Consider the following 25,518-nt stretch of genomic DNA (forward strand, 5'->3'; position numbering starts at 1 on the left):
TTTTAAAATTATCTACATGCCATTCACAACTGTTACAAATCTCTATCTGTATATTTGTTAAAACATTTAGGATTGAACAGTTTTCTCATTCGAACATGATAGAACTACTTGTATAAATTAATAACATTATCATTGAAACTGTAGACCACATTTCTAGATATCATTTGATTAGTTCATGTCATTCATTTTTATTTACTTAATATTTTAAACATAAAAATAAGAATCAAATTCATTATTTGAAACGGAATGTTTGTGAGTATTGAGTGTACATGTGCATTCTCCTGTTTTTTAACGATTGAACACAATATTCAATTATTATTACGTACATGTACATTATTTGTTGGATTTAAAATTTTGTACATGAAATGCCAAAACTATTATGTTTTTTAATCATATAGGTATGTATTGGTTTGTATTATTAATTCTATAATTAATTATAATGGACAAATCATTTGATCATATTAGACAATTATTGTTGCATGATATAACTTTTTAAAATTTTGCATACTAGATCTGAGAAAAAGGTCAGCCATTGCGATTTGTTGACATTTTGTGGATGTATTTACTAAGGAAAACAAATATAAACTGGATACATGTATATATGTAGTGAGATGAGATTCAATGAGTCAATGTTGGAATTTAGTAGTAGTTTTTTCAATAAACATATGAAAATAATTATCCAGTGCTGAAGTTCAAGGACTAGAGAATTTGAAAATTAAAATAAAAAATGTCCAAATTTAAGTGAAAAATATAGCCAAAAATTTTGAGAGTCCAAAGTCAGATTTTTGATATAATGTATACAGCCATGTTGTCTAATAAATGGTGGTATGATATTGAGTTATTTTAAGTGTCACTTTCTGAGTTATAGGTTTTTTAAAAGTGTCAATTTTCAGCAGTTTTCAAAAATCTGCAAATATGCCTGATTTGTGACTTATTTGCACTTAAACGGAGGCATTTTTAAAAAAAAAAAAAAACAAGAGGCCCATGGGCCACATCGCTCACCTGAGTAACTTTGGCCATGCTGTTTTTTACCAGATTTCCCCGCTTTTAATATACCTATTGTGGCCTCGCCCTACCCCCGGGGGTCATGATTTGAACAATTTAGAATCTACACTACCTCAGGATACTTCCAAATAAGTTTAAGCTTTTCTGGTCCAGTGGTTCTTGAAAAGAAGATTTTCAAAGATTTTTCTTATATTTTCAGTGTAAAACTTGGATTCCCTATTGTGTCCCGTCCTACCCCCGGGGGTAATGATTTGAATAATGGATGCTTCCATATAAGTTTCCGCTTTTCTTTCCCAGTGGTTCTTGAGAAGAAGATTTGAAAAGATTTTTCTTATATATTTCAATGTAAAACTTGGATTCCCTACTGTGGCCCCGCCCTACCCCCCGGGGTCATGATTTGAACAATTTAGATTCTACACTACCCCAGGATGCTTCCATATAAGTTTCAGTTTTTCTGGCCCAGTGGTTCTTGAGAAGAAGATTTTTTAAGATTTTTCCTAAATATTTCAATGTAAAACTTGGATTCCCTATTGTGGCCCCGCCCTACCCCCAGGGGTCATGATTTGAACAATTTAGATTCTACACTACCCCAGGATGCATCCATATAAGTTTCAGCTTTTCTGGCCAAGTTGTTCTTGAGAAGAAGATTTTTAAAGATTTTTCTTATGTATTCCAATGTAAAACTTGGATTCCCTATTGTGGCCCCGCCCTACCCCCGGGGGTCATGATTTGAACAATTTATAATCTACACTACCCCAGGATGCTTCCATATAAGTTTCCGCTTTTCTTTCCCAGTGGTTCTTGAGAAGAAAATTTTTAAAGATTTTTCTTATGTATTTCAATGTAAAACTTGGATTCCCTATTGTGGCCCCGCCCTACCCCCGGGGGTCATGATTTGAACAATTTAGAATCTACACTATCCCAGGATGCTTCCACATAAGTTTCAGCTTTTCTGGCCCAGTGGTTCTTGAGAAGAAGATTTTTTAATGACCCCACCCTATTTTTGTCTTTTCTTGATTATCTCCCCTTGTAAAGGGACTTGGCCCTTTATTTTAATAATTTACACTCCCTTCAGCCAAGGATACTTTGTACCAAGTTTGGTTAAAATTGGCCTAGTGGTTCTTGAGAAGAAGTTGAAAATGTGAAAAGTTTACAGACGGACGGACAGACGGACGGACAACGGGTGATCAGAAAAGCTCACTTGAGCTTTCAGCTCAGGTGAGCTAATTACTGAAACAAGTGTATCTTGTTACTTTTAATCATATATGGATATTTAATATCATAATTAAATTAAATGCTGAATTTTCAAATACATTATCCTAAAATATTCCCAATTTCATCCTATGTAAGGACATTTCTATTTTTAGTAACAGTGTTGCTTAACCTCGTTAAGTGAGACCACACTGAAAAAAATTTTGTGGCAAAATATTTCATATTCTAGTAGAAATTTACACACAAAGAATGAAGTTGATCGGAGAACCGTGCTCCCGCCACTTTTTGTATGGTTTTTCTCGTAGACATGCTCTTAATAGTCTCAAAAATAATCTATTTAAATAAAATTCATAATGTTCGTCAAAATTTTGCGTTGATACACATTTAAATGCGCATTTTGAATAATTCATTTTTAGATGAATAAAAGTATTTCAAAGAAATTCTCAATGGAATTACTAAAATAAAATTAAAAAGTGGATAGTTTAAAAAAATAAACACAATAACTTTTTGACATCAATCAAGATATACAAGTAGGTAAAAGGAAGCAATTTTGCTGCTTAAAATAGTTTGAAATGTTAAAGGTGAAGACAAAAACAGTGATTAATCTCAAAAATCCAGGGAAAAATCAAGAACAGGTTAAAAACACGAACCCAGAGGTGACCATAAGGAGTACATGTAAGCTTCTCCTGTTGACAGGTACAAAATGTATACCCACCGTGAGCCCCATCTACTGATCAGGTAGACGGAGTAATCCGTAAATTAAGTACAAGCTAAATTAATGCAAAGCATCAAATCGGCCGAAAAATGTATTTTATTTTGAAGAATTTCAACAAGAAAGAGTCCAAAGAAAAAATTCAAATAGAAAAGAATATGATACATTTTTACACTTGCTTTACTTTTCTGTGCATTTTTACACTAGTTTTCAGTGATCAATTGTTAAATATTTTATTCAAATAAAAATAAATTCATTAATATGAAAATCGGACCGCAGTAAAGGATAGGGATGTATTATCATCAAATTATTTGATTCAATGACAAATGCAACAAATTTCTAAAATAATTGATTATGAATGTCTGAATGCTGACAAAAAGGACACAAGTCAAGCTTCACGTGCTGATACCCTGGATTTTTGTCACTTTATAATGCCGATCAGTGTTGTGATAGATATGTATGCGAAGTGCAGAAAAAAATTTCATTGTGTCACTTGCAACTGCAGTGTAAATTCAAAACAAAAATCATTTCTTATTCCAATTTATTAATTATTTTAGGCCCTGTAATTCATGTCCGGAAACACAATACCTTTTTTATATCTTACGCACGCCCATGTTAGGGAGCAGTTTATGAAAGATTCTGTAAAATCACTCAATAAATAAATATCTGACGAGAAATGAAAAACAAATCGAAACATAAAAAAAAATTTAGACTTTGTTTTAAGCAATTTTAAGGATTTTAAGGATCTTAACTTTTATGTTTGTTATCAATAACGAATTATTCCACCGAAACAATAAAAAATAACGTCTCATTTCCCCATGTGCACATTCTAACACAACCACAAATAGATCTGCCGCTGCTGCGGCCGATAATAAAAGCAATGACGCAACAAATCGTATGAAACATGTCAGACAAATACGATACAATACGATAGGTTGTTATTTTAAAAACAAGGTCATTATAATTAACAATTTACCGTAGAGTTTACGAAAAGATTTACTTTGATGTAAGAAAAGCTGAATTAACTTTAGAAAAATTGTATGTCGATTATATTTTCAAAAGTTTGTAACTTTTAAAATGATACACTGTACAGCAATGTTCAATATGATCATACATACATTGTTAGGTTTAAATTTGTTGTTTAAAGAAATGGCTAGGTATAAGGATTATTCTGATGCATGAAAATTTTGAATTTAAAAGACTAGAATATTATAGATATATTTTTATTTATGTAAATTCCGAACACTATAATATAAAAAATAGGATCGCCACTGGTTTGTGGTTAGGTATAATTTTTTTTATCCAGTGAGTTTTGTGTTTCTATTCCCGACCCTTGGAGAGGGGATAAAAACACACAACGAGTTGGATAAAAAGATAATATCTAACCACAATGCATGGGAGATTCTTTTCATCACACGTTTTACACAGAGCAAAAGCCTTTGCTATATCACATCTGCGGATATGAAAACGATATCCTATGAGCTATATCCACTGTATAAAGGAGTAAAATGTGATAAATATGAAATCCTTTGTTGCCAAATTCTATTTTCAAAACTATGCTTATCGAGGTTACAATATGGTCTTTCTAACATAGCGAATCATTTTTTGAATGACCATTCTGAATTTGATTGAAAGTATGTTTGGAATATCACAAAAGGATCCTTACCATTATGCTTATGTTGTCAAGAGAATATTCGTCAAAAGGGTTTTCAAAGACGAAATCTAACAGCTTTCATCACTGATAAATAAATGTTTGGAAAACTACATGTAAAAGTAAATGTAACGATGATTATAATAAATGCTCATTACCATCAGCATTATTTGTTTCCATCTCTGATAATCTGGATTTAGCAGCTAATCTATGAAGTGGACATGATTCATCTGTATCGTCAGACTTGCTGGTGTTCAAGTCAAAATCTATGCTGTATTCCACATTCTTTTCGCCAGCTTTACCCGTCAGCTTCATCGAATGTGTTTGAGAAGAATGCTGTTCAAAAATTTTGAACTTCATTTTACAACGATGAGATACATCTTGCCAAATGTGTTTTACTAATAAGATTCGATAAATAAATTACACTTCTGTTTAATATATGACTTCTTTGATTTTTCATAATTTTCTTTGTAATTTTAAGGTACATGTATGTTACTCGTGAAATTAGTTGTATAAAGATTTTTTGAGAAGTATAGTTTAGATAAGTACTCATCCACCATGACTCAAAATGGCAAAGAAAATTGGGGGTCAGTGTGCATCTTATTGCACAACGGTACAATGAACTTGACCCTTTTGCACTTTAATTGTAACTCTTAAGTTAATTAATATAACCTTTATCATATTTTATGAAATGTAATTATGGCAATAAGTACATGTACAAGTAAATATAAGTAATTTTACATAAAATAGTTTGAATAATATTTATCATCTCACAAATAAGCCAAATTAATGCGCATAAATTATTGAATGACCCTTTTCCACAAAAAAGTATCATATTTGGGGTATTAAAAATCTAAACAGGTAATAAATATTTTCTTATATCAAGCTTTATATAACTTTAATACTGATCGGTTAGAAGTATTATTTACTATAAAATAGTGAAAGAAAAAATGAGGCCAGTATTGTAAATTCTGAGATATTGGTCAAAATATACGATTTTCAGGCAAAAAACTGCGTGAATTTTATCTTGACGTCTTCAACATATCTCCATTTCTTGGCAAAGTCTGTGCAGCGAATGTATAAAAATTTATTCTAAAAATATCAATTGAAACTTATATTTAATATTCCTAGCGTAAAATAACGGAAAATAAGCTCTGAGTAAAAATATGTGGGCCTAAGTTCGAAGATATTAAATTAAACAAATGCTATATTTGAAGAATTTTCTATTAAATATCCTTCCACCACAAGAAATAGTCCCCCATAAATCTCAGTTTTGAAATTGAATGTTTTATAATTTGTATTGTGAAAGTCAAATATATTATTAAAATTGAATTGCAACAAATAGTTTTGAAGTGAGAGGTTCTGACTGAACTTTTCTTAAAAGCTGACGAGTGACATACCTTAAAGCAATTATCATTAATAGTAACCGAGCTAAAACAAAACTTGAATCAAAATGCTTAGACTTTTGAGAACACGATACGCATAAAGAAGTTTAATAAGCTGCATTGGGGTGGGGTGGGGGGTTACACTCTGTATTGTTGCAAGTGCGGGAGTGATTCATTCCTGCAAAAACTATCGCTTAAGGACAGATGATAACCCTCTCCCCCCTCCAAAAAAAATGGATATATATTTTTGGACCTATTTTAATTGTAAATATAAGTAAATTGTAAACTTTTTATGATGATTCAAAATTTTACCTTTTGCCGTCACCTTTATAAATATACTATTTTTTATCACTTTGTAGGACATTATTTTTAATGAAAAATTAAAATCTATGCGGTTAGAATTATTTATTTTACTTATATTAATATGGTATGGTTGTTATTTGCATGATTCTTTGTTTTAAAAGAGGTTGTTTGTATCATCTGTCCTTAAATCCCTTTTTATGTAATGAAATTACCTGAAATAAATAAATATAGTTTTGCAAAACACTCGTTCCAATATATAATGAAGAGTCCATATATTGTATTTTTCCTCATGTCAATGAACATCACAACTTGAATATTTACTGATCTTGATCTTTTTTTTTTTAACAACCAGTGAAAATTCGCTAACAAGGGATCAGATCTTGTAAACAAATATAGACATTTTCTTATTTTAAGAATCAATATTGCTTTAGATTTTTAAAATATCCACCTCGACTGCTCAATGTTTTAGTGAAATCATTCGATGCAATCATTTTTATACACCGATTTTAACTTCATCAAGCCTTTTTGAATTTCAACCTCAAGTCTCAGTCAAATACACGAGACATGTCATGCCTGCTGATGAAGACGGTTATAGTTAACAAGCAGTTGTTAATCAGTTGTGTATAAATGGCTGGTTTGTTGATTATGAATAAAACATTTCAGCTTTTTGAAAGGAAGTCTAATCCAAACGCGAATTGTTTTACCTGAGGTCACCCCTACTTATTTTTTTTGCACCATTATGGAGATCCTATAGAATTGTAGCCCTCTCCTAAAAACATTAGGGCTTAAGCTTAATGATATAAAGACATAAGGTTCCTAGTTAGCAGAGTTTTGACGAAAACTGAAGATTTTATCACTGTGAAAATATTATATCAATGTATGTTAAAAAAAATACACGAGATTTGGTTCAAAGTATAACAGGAAAGCGGTGAACAGCAGTTCACAGCAGAATACGAAGGGATTCGTATTGACTTTGCTGAAATAAAAATTACAGTTTTTCCTTTTTCATTAATCTAATACCTTCAATTATTAACATTTTGCGATTCTGAACATATACAAATGGTCTGGAAATTGGTGGAGATCATTGCTGAGAAGAGGAAATCATCACGCTGCAGTTTTTTTAATATTATTTTTAGATACTTAGAATAATTGAAATACCTTCGAAATTACCCCTGATATAATTGCATAGAGAATCAGTTTCTCTCCTTGAAAAATTGGGGGGACTTCTTCTGGAGCATTGAGGACAGAGCAATCTTTAGGAAGGTTCCAAATTAATGACACATCCGTAATTCCACATTGTACACTGTTCTTCATCACAGACATGACCTACATAAAAGCAACACATCATACACTGGAGTTTATTGAAACCGGATGATTTCAAATTAAAATAATCATTTTAAAAAAGCTATTTTTTGGCAACAAGAAAACATTAAATTAGTATTTTTAAAATTGTTAAGGGAAATAAGAAAATGTATACATATCTATCATGTTAATACCCCCCCCCCCCCCCCGAAAAAAACCCACACAAACACACATTTTTAAACATAGTATATATCATATATATCTAATTGTACACTGGTGAACTATTCTAAGTTTAAATAAAACTTGTACCTCTTATAAAACTGGGACTGTGTCCAGAAAAATTATACATGCCACCCTACGTGATGTTTAGAGAATGAAAAGTAGACTTTTGTTAATTGTTTTAAAATCTTCATCTCCTTTTCGAAAATAGAATCTGGAAAGATTTTTTTTTTCAATAATGATTGATTTTAAAAAAAAAATGTCCAGAAATAAGATTGGGTAACTGACATTGTTTTAGGTCCCCCCCCCCTCTCTCTCTCTCTATCTCGCAATATTATCAAGGTTATACCTTTTCTTCAGTTTTTAAATCTTTTTTATACCTTTAGATTTATTATCAATGCTCTTCTTTACATCCTACCTTTGACTGCAGTCTGTCACTGTCCTTCACAAAAGTGGCTTTTCCTTTGCTAACTTTGGCGACTTCCCTTATCAGTTCCGTTGAACAGCCATCTCCAATACCAAAGGTAAAAACTCTGCATACAAAGAAATCATTTTTACATGAAATTTTCCACAGAAAGAAACTTTACGTTTTCTATTTACTAAATGTAAAATACCCCGACTCCTATGCATCCAATGAAAAAAATGAATTGTAATTCTTTAGTATGGTCATAATGCTATTCTTTATGTTGTAAATATGTTGATATACACACAGCACACACAGTTCAAATTCAGTTGATTTTGCAATGATTCGGTCATATTTATTTCTTACATAAAACATATGTGCTGTTAGAATTGAACATATAGTGCAGAAAATGGAATAAATACTCTGCATCATAACACCTTGCATTGCTCAGTTTGTTAAATGAATGACTTTTAAGGGAACTGTATACTCCATTCCTTCGCCTTATTTTCATAGTAAAAAAAGTCTAACATAAATTAAGTGTTTGTGACTACATTAATACGATTATGGGGAAAAATCATTTGTTATGTAATTTTAAGGATTACATTTTATGGTCGACTGATGGGGAAGAAAGTTATGTAAATATCTAATAATACCTTGTATCTTTCTGCTTTTTCACTAATTTGATTATTTCTGGGATGTTCCAAACATCTCCATCCGTCAGCAGAAAAACCTAAAAATCCCCTGAGTGTTAAATGTATACTTAAAATTGCTTTATAGGTCCTATCAATGAGTGAGCTTAAATGGTTTTATAACAAAAAGTTCATTATTTTGTTAAAGTAGTCATAAACAAACCATCCTCAATTTTCCTTATTTGTTTTTTAAATACATAACATTTCAGATTATCTTATTTTGCATAATTCTGATCATTTTTAAGAGAACAGTTCAAGAAATATGAATGCCTTACTTGTCTAGCATAGGAACGAGATGGTCTATTACTGAAGACATTTTCCAGTGGTTTGAAGATTTCTCTGCCTCCCATATCAGCATCCATCCCCTTTTGTAGATTCAGTGCTTCTTCTAAATTCTTCTCGTTATACTCTACACTCCTTCAATATAAGCAAACTAAATCATTACTAGTTTCGTTCTTTTGGGAGTTTAATTTTCTTTTAACTTTGTTATAATGATTGAAACTTACGTTGGAAACAAAGTATAAAACATTGATCCAAAGCTGATGACATTGAAGATACAGTTTACAGGAAGACTCTTCAAGAGCAGTAATAAGGTCTCCTTGGCTTTATTAATTCGAGATCCTCTCATTGATCCTGTTCAAAATATTGATTTATTATACGTACATTGAAACACATACTATAAACATCACTACAGATCATGAATTTTTCGCATATATAATGTAGGATGTTCCTAGGGTGTAGCCATAAGTGTGCAAAAAATATAGCAATCCATTCTGTAAAAATTAATATTCTCAAACAGTTTCTGCATAGGAACATTTTTCTGAAGCACAAATGTCTGAAATGAATAGAGACAGTTCAGTTTCTGAACATCAGATGACCTTCGTGATTTATGCACTAAACATCAGTAAATTTAAACAGAAAAGTTAATTTCAATTGTAAAATTTTGTGGAATTTTTTCACGTGTTTACACATGAAAAGGCTTGCGTTTCTGAAAAGGGTAAAAATTAAAAAAAACAGTGATTGATCTCAAAAAAGTCCAAAACAATACAAATCTTTGAACAGGGTATCAAACACAGACCCCTGGAAATTCCTAGTTTTAATATAATGTAAAAAATATAAAAACAGGTCGGCTAATAACGGAGCACAATTATATATAATTAGTGCTTATCGGGATTTCAACAGTTTGTTGGAAGACATGGTGTCCAAAAAGTATACAAATGTACTCCTGCATCCATTTAATATCAACTTAAGAGTAATTGTGGACAGAATCAAGGTGATTTTCATTTTTCTAAAAGTTCTTATAATTTTGAGAATCCACATCTCCTTTACACCTCTTCCAGAATATGCTGTACAGTACATCCCAAGTTTCTCCTTTACAGCAATTAATATTGTGAGAAAATATTTTTCTGACAGATGGTGCTTCCGCTGTGCTTCCGCTGTGCTAAACAAACTGATCTGAGAGATATGGGTATATTTCAATGTAAGTAAACCTGGTATAAAATTTATGAGTAGAAGAGAAATTGATGTAATATTTATGTAAAGTATTTATTTTATTAGTATTCTTTTTAAATATATAAATAATTTAAATTTCTAAATGATAAATAATTTTTATTTTCAACTATATGTACATCTGTATATTCAACTGTATACAAGAGTTTTTGATGATTCACGATTTTTTTTGTAAAAGCTTGAAGTTAAATCTTACCAGAACGGTCAATTATAAAAACAAATTCACACGGCATTTTTGTGTCCAAATCCTTGAATTCTGGGGAAAAATTTATCATCAGTACGTCCGTCGATAAAAACGATTCTGCAAAGAAAATAAGGAACAATTTTGAAAAAAGAGAATGATAAATTTATCATATGAAATTCATCTGTAATTTTAGTAAATATTGGACAAAAGAACTGGTGAATACAACATGCTTATATTTACTTCCACTTATTGTAGTCATAGATTTTTTTCTAAATTGTATATCTAATTACTGTTTTAATAATTACACATGTAAACTTGATGAAACAAAGGAACTTATCTTCTCAAAAAAGGTGGAAAAATTGTTGAATGTCATGTTATCATACAAACTTGAAATAAATGTACCTTTTATAACGAAATTCAGTGTCCAAAATTCCAAAATTATCACCCGAACGCGTTTCTTTTTTTTCCAGTACGCATATGTTTAATATAAACTATACCTTATTTTCGATTGTATCTGCCACCACATCAAACTCCATCTTGTTTCCAGAAACGATGAGGTTTTTACCTCCATCAACTACAACTTCCAATGTCATTGTAAAGTCGGAACAGTATGTCATTCCTATGTCGCACTCAGCTGTTTTGATCATTGTTGTGTTGTTCTCCTCTAAATTAGATTCATCTCTTGATGCTTAAAAATAAAGAAAACTCAAAAAACTACTATTAATATCTCATTGATTCATAGAAATATAAACGTGGTATATTTTTATTTGCATTGAAAGTTTGCATGGATTAAAGGACAACGACACTTAGACTTCTGAAACATCGAGTTAATATTTTTGAATATATATATATATATATATATATATATATATATATATATATATATATATATATATATATATATATATATATATATATATATACACCAGAGGAACAAGTTAGTGCAGTTTTTATAAAAAACTATTTTTTAAAGTTTACGCGAGATGTGGTTTTGCTTTCGAATTTATATGAGAGAAATTGAAACGGGCGGAGTTACATACTGAAGTCATATGGCAATACGTTTAGTTAAAATGAGAAAATCAAAAATTGACAGTTTGTCAATTCCTGTGTGTTTGAATGAATAAATAAACAGAGGAAAAATAAAAGCTGTGGAATTTTTATTTTTAAATTACAGATACTGTGAGCACTGAGCTAAAAAAGATACCTCCCGGTCCCATCAGAGTTTAACGGCAAAGTCCAGTTTTTTTCTGTTGGAAATCACATATATCGTTCCGATCAGAACGTAAAATAATAGGTGCACATTGGCACTATGTAATAAAGAGCATGTATCATTAAATTTAATTCAGTGGAAAAAGAGTTGTAGATAAGAAATGTATATAATCCCAATATTAAAGAAAGAATGGTAGTGTCCAGGCTTTGCTTTGGGAAACCCAAAATATCTCTGAAAGTCTTATTTGATATCATTCAGTGGTATTGTGTAAAAACAATAGATACCCAAAAGTGTTCTCGACATACCGACGGACACCCCAATAACCATACATCCCCCCTTCCGCCACGCTTGAACGTATTACAATACATTACTAGAATAACTGATATTTTTCACTCTAGCATATTTTGCAAGAAGAGCTAATTAATGCTCTAATCATTAGAAGATAGGCAGTAAAATATTTACAAAGATACCTTATATTACAGGAATGATATGTCTGAAGCTGTTCATTTCATTGTGCTAGATAAAATTAATTTTAATGATTTTTCAAATCAATTCCCACCGTTCACGGTAGCTCAGCCGGGAGAGCGCTTGCTCCGTGATCGGGAGGTCGTAAGTTCTAATCTCGGCCGCGACAGACCTAAGTCGATAAAAAATAGGTAGCAACTGTTCCTTCGCCATGCGCTCGGCACTTTGAAGTGAAAGTTGCGGGTCCTTTGGATGAGACCTTAAAAACCGAGGCCCCGTGTCACGGCAGGCGTTGGCACGATAAAGATCCCTCACTGCTCAATGGCCCTGAGTGCCGAGTAAAGGTCAAAATTTGAAGCCCTTCACCGATATATGGTGACGTCTCTATATGAGTGAAAAATTCTCGAATGGGACGTAAAACAATATACAATCAATCAATCAATCAAATCAATTCCCCTTATCCTTTGAGTTTTCTATCTAAAAAAAATTAAGAGAATAATTTTCTTTCAGACTTACAGCAGTCGGGGGCATATCTTGGATTAAGAACTGTTGGCAACATAAAAGTCCCTGTTTTATCGGAGGACAAATCCAGCTCTTTTGCATAGGCAAATGAGAGTTTGGCAGCTTTCCTGGCAGGGAGATTTCCGAGTTTAAGTCTGAATATATCTCCAGCGTTGTCATCTTCTCCCATGAACATGGCAGTATGGCCAGAATCAACAGCATCCTGGTATGTCTCTTTTGCCTTTTACGAATATAATCAACCAAATTCAAATAAAAAAGATGAGTTGTACTCAAAAAGATCTTGAATTTTGAACACAAAAATGTATGGCCACCTGTGATTTTTCCTGAACCTCTGCTACGATGGTCCTGCCGTCTATGTCGGCTTCAAACTTGTACACCGCTGCGTCAGTGTCCAATGGAAACACGAACTCGGTCTCTATGTTCTCTTCAGAGTCGTTAATATAATGAAGGTCAGAGGTCACGTTGGCGATAAATCCGTGGATCGCCACCTGAATGTTGATTTTCTTCAGCGGAACTGTAATTTTTATTTAATTAGAAAAGACTAAATTACATGTATCAATAAAAGAAGAACGTCATAGTTCAGTTAATAACAATTACGTCCTCATTTGGGACTTTCAAAGAACTGGGTACAATAAGCCCGATGTTAGGCCCTATAAAATTAGCAAAAATTAATTGCATATTTATATTTATTAATTGTATCAATTTATTGTTGAGTTTCTCAGTGTGTGAACTGGGTAACAGTTTTTCTGAACACACGTGCCCTTTTGTTTATATAATGTTCAAAACTGGTCTCGTATTCCAGATTTCCCCTATTTCCTCCTCTTCAAAGCTATATTTCGATAAGGTTGCATCCGAATATATATGCAGACCTTTGCAGAAAGAACAATAATTACTCTTCAATTTCTAATATTAGAGGAGAAAAATAACCTTACAAAAGTGCAGCCTCAGAAGTGCAGCTTCACAAAAAAAAATTGTACATGTAGTTTGAAATACTGCGTTATTTGGATAGACGTAAGTTTTTCTCCACAATAAAATATATACTTTCTAAGAAGAATTTGTTGTGTAATTCTGTATCAGTTTTACATGTAAATTAATGACCCTATACATTGAAAACATGACGTCACAAAGTGCAATCATGTTGAACATATACTTTGCACAAATTCCTTAGTTTTCACAACTTCGATAATTTTTCAATCAATAATTACAATGAAAAACACTAACTACGACACAAGTGGGGATGGTTCCGACGATTAATTTACATTTAAATATATATAGGTACCTCTAATAAAAAATTCTGACTTCTTATTGAACATTTTCTTTATTATACTGTTCTAGAAAAGAATATTTCCTTTACCATTAATTGAAATACAAAAGCTTTCTTAAATATGTTTCATTCGTTTTCAGTTTTTAAATCCGTGAATATCAAAAGATAAAGTCTAGGGATTGGAAGTCATGAGAGTTGGGGGTGGGGGGTTAAAATGGGGAAACTGGGATTCCAAGTAGTCACCATTTGAATTTTTTTTTTTCATAATTATCGTCTCCTTGTCACAGTAATGGGCAAAATAAGAAAGGACATTATTTTTATCACCAAGCAAAATCAGAGAGCGCTTCACATATGTCTTAACACTTCTAAATTTGCCACGTGAGATCTACCTCACATCACTTCACATGTGTCGAGTTATTAAAGGTCTGTAGCTGGGAATGGAAAAGTTCCTCACATCTTAATCCTACTTTCTTTCCCTCTGAAGACATTTCATTTTAAAATGTATACATTTTCATGGCGACCAGAATATCCCGTGATTGTTGTCAAAAAATAATAATCTCAATCTTAGTAAGAACTAAAAATGCAGTTACAGTAGAGAAGGAACAATTAGCCTTTTTTTTTTTTTTCCTTTGGTTGTCTGAATATAAAGATTATCTGTAACAAATTAACATTCTTACCATTGTAGATAAGTGAAAGTAAATATTACATACATGAATTCTGTTTAAAAAAGAATGACAAAGACCATCATGCATTACTTTCGGACAAGATACTCCCCCTTTTCCGCTTCATAATTGATGCTTTTAATTAGTTTTAGATTTTTCAGAAATTAATTTTCTAAAAACCTTACAAGACATTCTAAGTCTTGAAAATGAAAAAGAAGAAAAATTACTCTATTAATATATACATGCATAAAAACCAAAAAGAAATAATTATAATGTTAAGAAGTATGTGTGTATTTTATAAGGGTTTTATTCAGATTATCCATGAAATAGTACATTTAAATATGTCGCAGGAAATTATATTTGTTCCAGAAATAATATTTTATCGTCAATAAAAATACAAATGTACGAAATTGCGGAAGAAATGCATGGTTAAGTTGATGCATCCAACGGAAGGGATAAAAGATTGATTTTGAATGTATTTTTATTGTTACTGAAATATATCAAATATCTTAACTCTGCTTGCGTAAAGATAAGCCTACATGTATTCATCAGGAGGAACGTTGTAATGTAAAAATCAACATCGATTAAGAAGTTTTTGTATAGATGTACATTTACATAATACATGTCACCAGTTTGTCTCATGCTTCTCATTTTTAATTTTACCTAATTATTTGTTTGAGAATCCTCCAAATGCTCGAATATTGCTAGATATACTTAAAAAATTTGGATGTAAGTTACTAATTTTATGGACAGAAATTTTACAAATTAGTAACAGGGAATTGTCACATTGTTTTAGAATTCATTTTTTTTCTTACTTTCAAATCTTTATCCCCCATAGGAGACATTTTCTGTTCATTTTACGATAAATTTAAGTTTAAGTCACCTTTCTTTTTGAAAGCTTTCGGAGTTTCGGGTTATTTTAGATTCATTTCTCGATAAATAAATTAATTTTTATACAGCTTATCCTATATTAGCACGGTGGAAAGTATATGCTGCATTAGAATATCAAATTATGGCTCATTCAAAAAATATTTAATTTTTTTCCCATCATGAAGCAAAATAGCAAACAAACTTTTGTTCAAGGTCTGAAACGCATGTCAGGTCTCTGCAATTTGTACCAAAAATAAATCATGTTACATCTTATAACTGGTATCCCCTCGTGGTTTTAACATAAAAAATGGTTTTATACAACGCACGAAAAATTACGCACTTTAAAAAATTCTTCAAAGTGCGTTAAAATTAGAACCAAGCTAAGTTAACGCACTTTGAAACAAAAAAATATTTCTTTTTAAAGTGTGTTTATATCGAACACATTAAGGCATTTTGAAAAAAAAAAGTGTCATGGCTTGATCAATATTTTTGCTTAATATTAAGTATGAGAAATAATTATTTGAACCTGCATGATTGGATAACTTTTCGGTGATGACTTCAGGATCTGAGATATAGACGTTTCAACGATTATTAGGGGTTCTCTTGTTCCCAAAGGTTCTCGTAAATATTATGAAAGGGAAATGGGTCCTTTAGAAAAAATGGAGGAATGATTGCTTGAAAAGTCCAGAATTTTTGTTTTATACATATTTTTTCAAAGTGCGTTAAGTGTCTCCATGGTCAAAAAAAATATTTATGTACAATCTTAATACACTTTGAAAAAAATTCAAAGTGCGTTGATTTTAGTCCCAAATTTAATGCACTTTGAAATTTTTTTTCAAAGTGCATTGATTTTGTCCCAATTTTAACGCACTTTGAAAAAAATATAAAGTGTTTTGCCACAGTGGTTGTATGTTAGTTGGACGATTATTCCTGATTCGTGCATCTGACATGAACCATACAATAAAGCAGATCCGTTGGAAAGAATGAATAACAACTATAAAAGAAATTCTTACATCAAAGACAAATTAAAGCAATCTAAAAGGCACTTCATAATCCCAAAATAGTGTGTAATTTATATGTTAATCTGGAAGTAGAAAACACGATATTAATAGCACCGCCATTTGTTGGAATGGAAAGGAGGAAAGCGCTGGCAATGGCAGTTTCATTGCCAAAAATCCAATTTTTGACAACTTTCTTATGGGACGTTCAATTTCTTTCAAAGTTGAGATATTTTTTTTAATTTATTCATGTATCTTCAAAAATCATTGAAATTTTATAGGCAATGCAAATAATGGTTGAGGAAAAATCATTAGAAAATTATGGTATAAAAAATCATGAATTTGAAAACACATACAATTTTGAAGTAAGTAGCATGTATTTGTTTCGTTTGTAAGGATGAATCAAGTTTCATTACTTGTCTGATGAAAGTGTTTTGTCAGAAAGTTATCTATTTCTACAAATTATAACACTCGTTCCAGCCATCAAAGTTACGATGAAATGACATTATTGAAACATAATGCAGGTTCAAGAAAATAGTTTTCGCTTCAGAGAATTTGCATATTTCATTTTACGAAAATCAGTAACACCCTGATGACTTAATCACGTCAAAAGTTGTAATTAAAAAAATCTCCATTTTTAGAGACATTTGACGGAAAAACGGTATGTTGTAATTTCAGAACATAAAATGATTTTGAAAGACACATAGTCAGCATGTTTGTAAAAAAAAAAAATCAAATTAAGGGACAGAGCCGATAAGTGGGCTTAACGTACTTAATTCTTTTTAATTAGACAACATTTAAAGCAATATGAGCTGCAACTTTGATGTCAGAAATTTTTGTTGCAAAATTGTTATTAACTATTTCAATGACAGAAAAAAAGAATGTTTATAAACTTCTGTTGTTCATATTTGGGATGGACCAACTATTTATAGGCTTTGATTGAAGCAAAATTACATTATTGTCGTCCTATACAATGTTGATTTCTTATATAATACTATATATTTGATTGTACAAAATGCTTTATTCTAAAAAAAAATTGATACTTTATTTCTATCTAATTGATCAAAAAAGGTTTAAATTACATACAAATTTATCATCTTAACACATTCTAACAGCAAAATAAAATTCTCAAAAATGCAGCTCATATTGCTTTAAAAATATAAACAAAAAATTAAGATAGACTAAGTTTATATCTCAAAATAGGTTATCTATAGTTTTCCTGCTTACTACTCTGAATGCCCACAATACAATGTCTGTCTTAAAAACATAATATAACCTTACCACATTGATTTTGGGTCAGTGACGTTAGTCCATATCTTGATCTACTCATGATGGTTGTAATAGGCAACTCACGCTGAAAGGTATTGATGCTGATTTATCAATGGCAAATTTTCAGTACAGTTCAATAAAAATAAAATCACTCATTCACTGTTGCAAGTTGATTTACTTGAAGTCAGACGAGAATGCATGTTTAACAAGGAAGTTTTTAAAGTAAAATTCAGACAGGGTATTTACCCTCAAAACACGCTATCCTATCAGCTGTTTGTGTTACTATGACTTCAATACAGCTTATTGTACAGTATTGGGGAAAGAAAAGGGTCTCCTATAATGATACTTTCGTTATTTATATCAGTTGTCTCTATCCTCAGATTTAGGACAGGAATGAACATTAACATATCATTACATACATGTTTAAGAGAGCCTCGTGTTTTAGGGATTGTCACCCATCCTTAATTTCCATAATATTCTATCCGCCTTCAAAGTGACAACAATTTATATGTATCCAAGAATTGATACCTGTGCAACAACTGTGTTTACATTAGTTACACGCCGGGTGAATATATTAATAAATTAGATCACGGATGTTATTACACCGATTGATGAGAAATTGAATTATAAATCTGGATTAAATCTAGTTTCTATACGTGTATTTACTGACTATATTTGTCATATCACTACTACAATCATTTAACGTTTATATCTACTTACCTGCAGAATCGAAGAAATAAATCCAAAATCAATAAACCCCACTATGCTTTGATTTAATGTTGATATCGTGCTACGCACAAAAGGAAAACCCCGTCGTGTATAATAATAGAAACATTCTATAGTAAACAAGCGTAATAAAGTTAACCGGGCGCATTATCCTTTGTTTTACTTGTCCTATAATGAGTATTCAACTCTTCTTTCGGTAATGAAAAATCATAAAAATTGACATAATTGTCTCCCCATGACCACAAGATACCAGACTAAAAGAAACATCTCCTGTTTTACATTTAATAAATTGAAAATTTTAACATTTAATTACAGATTCAGTGCAACAAGAAATTCGAGAAGTGGTGTAAATCAGATGTGGATACTAAAACAATTCAAGGAACTTTTGGAACATTTGAAATCACAAAACTTTACCAAAATCAACAACATAAAAACTTAACGACTTTTCAACTTTATATACTACTATCCCCCACGATAAATTAAAGTCCAGACCTTCTGACATCGTTGGGCTGCTTTTTGAATAAAAATATAACTCGTAAATTTACTTACACTGTCTTTTGCAAAATTACTTTGTTAAAAACAATCTGATTGTACACACAACTACTCTGAAGTTGACATTAAAAAGATGCTCGAGTTTCTGATCTATCTGATCTTCTGACAATATCTATGTGGTTTATGAAGACCAGGTCTTCCAACAATCTATTGTAATTCCCGTGGGTACCAAATGCGCCCCGTTATTAGCAGACCTTTTTTGTATTAATATGAAGCAGAATTTGTTCAAAATCTTTTCCGTAAAAAGAAGAAAACACTTGCTGTGGCCTTCACGACATTTAGATATATCGACGACGAATTGTCAATTAACAATGGTCATTTCCATTCTTATGTCGACACGATATATCCCGGTGAGTTGATATAAAAGATACCACAGAGTCTGACACATCTGTTTCATATTGGTTATTTTATTAGAAAAAGACGTTAATGGTAATCTAACAACAAAGTTTTTTGATAAACGTGATGACTTTAACTTTTCAATCGTCAACTTCTCTTACTTATGCAGCAATATACCTTCATCACCTTCATACGGGGTTTATATCTCAAAGTTATCCGATACGCAAGAGCATATGCTCAACATATGAACAATTTCTAAAACGAGGTAAATTATTGACAAACAAGTTGACAAAACAAGAATATCAGCAATCTCGTTTAAAGTCATCATTTCGTAAGTTCTATGGTCGATACAATTACCTTGTTAGCAAATACAATCTTTCATTAAGTCAAATACTGACTGACTTTTTTCATACTAATTGTTAGTTCATTATTTACACACTGATTTGTCGACGGAATTTCAGTTATTTTCCGATCATGACAAGGATACACGGCGGGTGTGACGGGTCCCCTGCTCACTCCTCCATGACACCTGATGCACCTCTGATGTCTTAGAGGTCCGTGTTTGCTCTGCTCCTATTTTGTAATGTTTAATGGACTTTTGAGCTCGAATGCTGTTTGCTATCTCCACATATTTCATCAGAGAAGAGAAGAGAGTTATATAAATATATATAATTATAAACTCTGAAATAGAGAGTCAGCTATTTTCGGTCAGTATTAAATGTAAGTTGCTAAGAATGACCCTTAATTTAAGTAGGGTAAAATGCATATTCATCAAGGAGGAGGGAAATTTTAATCATTAACACTAGTATACCTTTCACTATTGCCTTTCACGGAGATACCATGAATATTCAAATTTAGGATGACGTTTACCACCTGGTGAAGGTATATGGTTAGTAAAATGTTTATTTAAGCATCAATATGCTACATGCGGAAGCAAACAAGATCCATCTACATGACATGAAGCATCTTTTACTTGTGTACTAGTATATCAATCTATTTGGATTTAGGGGGAGGTTTGTGCAAGTCGAAGATTCAAAATTTATATCCACAAATTTTCCCTGTAGTGAGAGGAGACAATTCTGGCTTTTCGCAGCTTGTTTTTGCCTCTTATATATAGTATTAAGAAAGAAACATTGAATAAAAATGTCATTTATTGAAACAAACAAATGACTAAAACTACATTTACATATTACATAGACTTATATCAAAATTAATTGGCTGGGCTTAAAACAAAATATATAGTACATACAAATTGACTAGATAAACATGCTGACTAGTCACATGACAAATTGACTAATTAAACATGCTGATTAGTCACATGACATAATTCTTACTAATCACATGACAAAATTAGCCCAGCCAATTGTATAAATGGTAAAAAACACTTAAGAAGCAAAAAGGTAGTGCACAAAAAGGCCAGTGCACTAAAGGACATAAATGTTAAAACAAACAAATAATAACAAATGTCAAATCTATACATTTTTCATAATCAAAAATATACAAGTTAAATGAGGTTAATTGCAAGTATCACACAAAAGGGCGGTGGAGGTGAAGTGGTGGTTGTTTGAAAATTTATTGCAAAAATTATCGTGTCTTTATCAATATATGTATATAGTGTTCCAAGAAATTATTCAGAATTTTTTCGTGTTATACTTTTAAAAAAAAAATAATTTGAAAATTAAATATTCATAGTTTTAAATAGTTTTGAAATCATTTGTTTTTTTTTAATCAAAGGGCAATACTTGCTACTCTCATGATATGCAATGACATGAATAAAATTGTTTACTTTGTATTCCTGTTGATCGCCAATGTTAAAAATAATTGCGTTTGTAAACAGAAAGCCTGTTGTAGATGTGTATTATCAAAGGATTGAAAAAAAAATGATACTTCTGAAAGACTGAGTATCCCACTATCTACTTTTGTCTCACGTAGAACAAAATATCGAAAAATGAAAAGAAATTCAGAGAGGGGAAAAAAGGCTGGAAGGATTAGGAAAATAACCCCAATTTTTTACATGTAGTTTTGTTCTTACTCAGAAAATATTCAAGCATTCTTTAATCTGTAAATGTCAGGTCTATCAGCTTTATCCCTTACCTGGGTTCCTCTTATATTTCAATTTTGTACTACACAATACCAGGAAGACAAATAGTCAATGTTTCAGAAATATCACCAAGTTGAACAATCCCTTGCTAACGTATATATAAAATAAGCTTCTTATTTTCAAGAGCAGTAATTTTGAACACAGCACAGGAAGTATATAAAATAAGTTGGAGGTTATCTTTGAAAACTGCATGTATCAGAATAAAGAAGTGGGTGTTGTCCTTAAATGAAATAGCAACATTAAATTATATATGTTATCAGTCTTAACCTTTAGTTTAAAGTTTAACATAAATGCATAAATAAAAAAAAAATCAATAAATTTTCAATTATAGTTTACTATAGTTAAATACTTTGATTTACTATGGAACTTTACCTGAGAATTTTTTCAAGAGTTCAAACCTATATATCTCTAAATTCCATTGCAATTATATAAATTTTGGAAATAATAAGTGAATATACAAGCATCACATCCTTTAATACCTAAAAATCCACTTAAAATTTAAAGAAATTAAAAGAGAAGAATAACGATTTGAATTTCCTAGTAAAAATACTTTCATTTATATAGTTCGAACTATATAAAATTTTGATACTAAAGAAACTAAATTTGACTATATTAAACTATTTATATTATAACAAGCATTCTGAGAGTATTGCATTAGCAATACTAGTCCCCTACCGGCAAGTGTAATCTGGTTCCGTTCCCGTTAAGAATTGAAAGTGCCATAATTCCGTCAAAAATTAATGAAGCGGGACGAAATGCAAACTTGATCTATAACTAATCAAGGTAAAGCCACATACCAAAAATCAGCTCAATATCTACAAGCGTTTAGAAGAAATTTGCGGAAAACCCGTAAAAATTGAAAAGGCCGTAATTCAGTCAAATATCAATGAAGCGGAACGAAATGCAAACTTGATCTGTAACTCATCAAGATACACTTACATACCAAAAATCAGCTCGATATCTGCAAGCGTTTAGGAAAAAGGTGCGGAAAACCAAGTGGGACAGACTGACAGACAGACAGAGGGACAGACAGACAGACAGACGGACAGACAGACAGACGGACGGACAGACGGACGGACAGACTCAGAGGAAACCTATAGTCCCCTCCGGTTTCACCGGTAGGGGACTAATAATTTACTATTCTAGCATTTTTGTAAGGGTAATTACTTACGAGTTCCTTACCTCGGTGGAGATGATAATTGCCCCTCCTCCGTTTTAAACGTAATATCATTGAGAAAAAAGTGTATTTTTCTCACTTGTGTCGTAAAATATTCCGTCACTGGTAAGATAATTTTTTAATCGACAACTTCCCTAACTAATGTAGCTAAACCCTTATCACCTTACATGTATGTGGTTTTTGCCTTCAAGTTGATTCGATACGCAACTTATCGCAGTATGTGGAACTGTTTAAAAGAAGAATAATTAATATCTGGGACATTTTTCTTACAGGGGATCGTAGAAACATCTTTTTAATCTTATGCACAATTTATGGAACACTCAGAATATGATGTGCGGAATTAAGCTATATGTCGAGCATTTTGCGTTTGATTGGCTAGAAAATAATCATTCAGGGTTTATTGCTGAACAGCGAATTGCCAGCATTTAAAATATATTTTGGCGGTGAAATTTAATTCCTTTGACCTCTTTAAAAATCATTTATTTATTCTAAATATGAAAAGTTCCTTTGACTAAAAAATTATGCTATGGCGAATTAAATGTAATTGACATGTCTGTCATTTTACAAAACAAAAGAAAGAAAAATTTTATCAAATTGATTAATTTTAATTGGTAAATTGCAAAATATAGTTTTGATCCGCCTATCTACTTTTCATAATCTTTCTACACGTAACGTCACAATAGCGGAAGTGACGCCTCGGTTTATGTTATTGTGTGTTTATGTCGACAGACAAGCCAAGTCTACAAATCTTGGATATATCTTTGTGTTATTTTACTGTAGGGTTTTTAAACGGGGACTCGCTCAATAATTATTGTCGCAAAAGTCGTAATGAATCCTTACCGTTCAATGACTCGAAACGACAGATAGGGATGAAGGAACAGGGGGATGTGTCCTTTTGCGATTATGCACAAAAACATTGCATAAACTGCAAACTGAAAGGTTAATCCAATCTTTCATTCAATTAATTTGTGCATTATAAGAAAAAAAAAGATCGCAAAATTATAACAATTATAAGATTTTTCTCAAATCTCAGCTAACGTGAGGCGAATCTCGGAAATGTTCGTGTCACGGCATTTTAGGAAAATCTCAGCTGAGGAAGAAATTTAGGATTTGAGGCTGAGATTTTTATACGTTGTTGGCCCCGAAGCCAGGTCAATACAATATGCAAGTTTATTATTTCACCGCGTCTTATCTAATTATGTTATACATGAGAAAGATTTCACATTTGTATAAATTGTTCTTGATAAAAAGTTGTCGAGTTTTCATGAATTGATCTCTTTCTTTTATGAAATTAAAGAAAATTTATCAATAATTGCCGAACATCCCTCTTGCAGTAAGCGTATAACTTTACGTTTTTTATATTTTAGAATGCTGAAGTGTGAACAAAAGAGGCTCCCATAATATTCTTTATTCATTTATTAAACAATAGTAAGAAATTACTGCATTTTTTTGTTAATTGCACGGATAATGAGACAAAGCTAATCGATGATATACAAATGTAGGCTGCTTGATTAACTTGATTAAGAATTATACATTAAAATCAAAACTATAATATAAAATTATAATTTATGTAATAATTTATTTCAAGAAGGTAGCCTGACTAGTGCGTTGCACTATTCTTTATGACAAACATTAAAGGAAACTAAATGTATTATTTCATCTTACGTAGGTCTCAAAATCTAAACCTCGCATTTTTACAATTTGAACTCCACAGTCCGGAATTTGAGATATTGATAATCCCAGATATAAATGTAAGAAAGCGCTCATAGATTTCTCTCTTCTTTTTTTTTTACAGTATTTAATCTAAAACTGTGAATCCCCACAATGTGAGTACGTTTTATATATACAATATAACTTAATTTTTAAATTTGGAGGAGAAATTAAAGTAAATTAGTTACAGCATGTGTACGTATACAGTGCGAAAATGACATAACAATTGCATGAGAGTGATTGTATTTGATTAATTCATACGAGTTTCGAAATTTTATTGTGAAAAAATATTCCATCCTGTACAAAAAGAACCAGGATGGCCTGGACTAACCCCTTAGAAGTTTCTCGGCTAATTCATCAACCGGAGAGTGTGAGCTATTTATTCAAGTAAAAAAATCAATTTGCTTGACGACTATGTGCTGTGTCTGCCCTTTTTTCCACGTTGACAGCTCATCCCTGACTCCATGCCACACAACCGGAAGTGAACTACGCAGTGAATATTTATGTTGAGTGTAACAAACTACATGTTTGACAATTTGAGAAATTTATTATCTATTTTATTTTTCAAACAAAAGAATATAAAACCAGGATGCTAAATCGAACTGTTTAAACGTATTGAATCATTATTTTGTTTACTGGTCTTTTCGATCATTTAAATTTGGTACCTTGTGAAAAATATGGACCATATCGTTATATAAGAAGAAAAGGAATCGATACGTTTTGACTGTTCTTGTCATCTTTGAAATAATCGAATCAAATATTTTATTTTATTTAAAAATGCTTCTTTAGACTTCAATTATTGACTGCAGAGTTCATTTCCGGTATGGAGTCAGGGATGAGCCCAGACATATTTTTAGGTAGGTCTCCCCAAAAACGCATTGCCATCCTGGTGTTTTTTAATAAGCAGTAGAATATTTCCTTTCGGTATTTCTTTTTCACAATAGAAACTTCAGACTTTTGTGATTATAATTGCAGCGTTTGTACAAGATTCGTATAGGAAAACTTTCACATAAAGAATCAAATTATCAGGCGAGAAATAGTACTTAAGTTACAAAATGTTATGTTAATAAAAATGCCATTGC

At 31.5% G+C, this 25,518-nt stretch overlaps 1 protein-coding gene across 1 annotated transcript in view; it reads right to left on the reverse strand.

The window, feature by feature from the left end:
* The window catches only part of LOC133179264 (von Willebrand factor A domain-containing protein 5A-like), a 61,552-nt gene that overhangs the window by 14,489 nt on the left and 21,545 nt on the right, over positions 1–25,518 (reverse strand). The gene's annotated exons all lie outside the window — the stretch shown is intronic.

This window comes from Saccostrea echinata, unplaced genomic scaffold (assembly GCF_033153115.1).
Source record: "Saccostrea echinata isolate AGI-Se365-2 ecotype Australia unplaced genomic scaffold, CSIRO_AGI_Sech_v1 ptg000004l, whole genome shotgun sequence".
NCBI classification, from domain to species: Eukaryota; Metazoa; Mollusca; class Bivalvia; order Ostreida; family Ostreidae; genus Saccostrea; species Saccostrea echinata.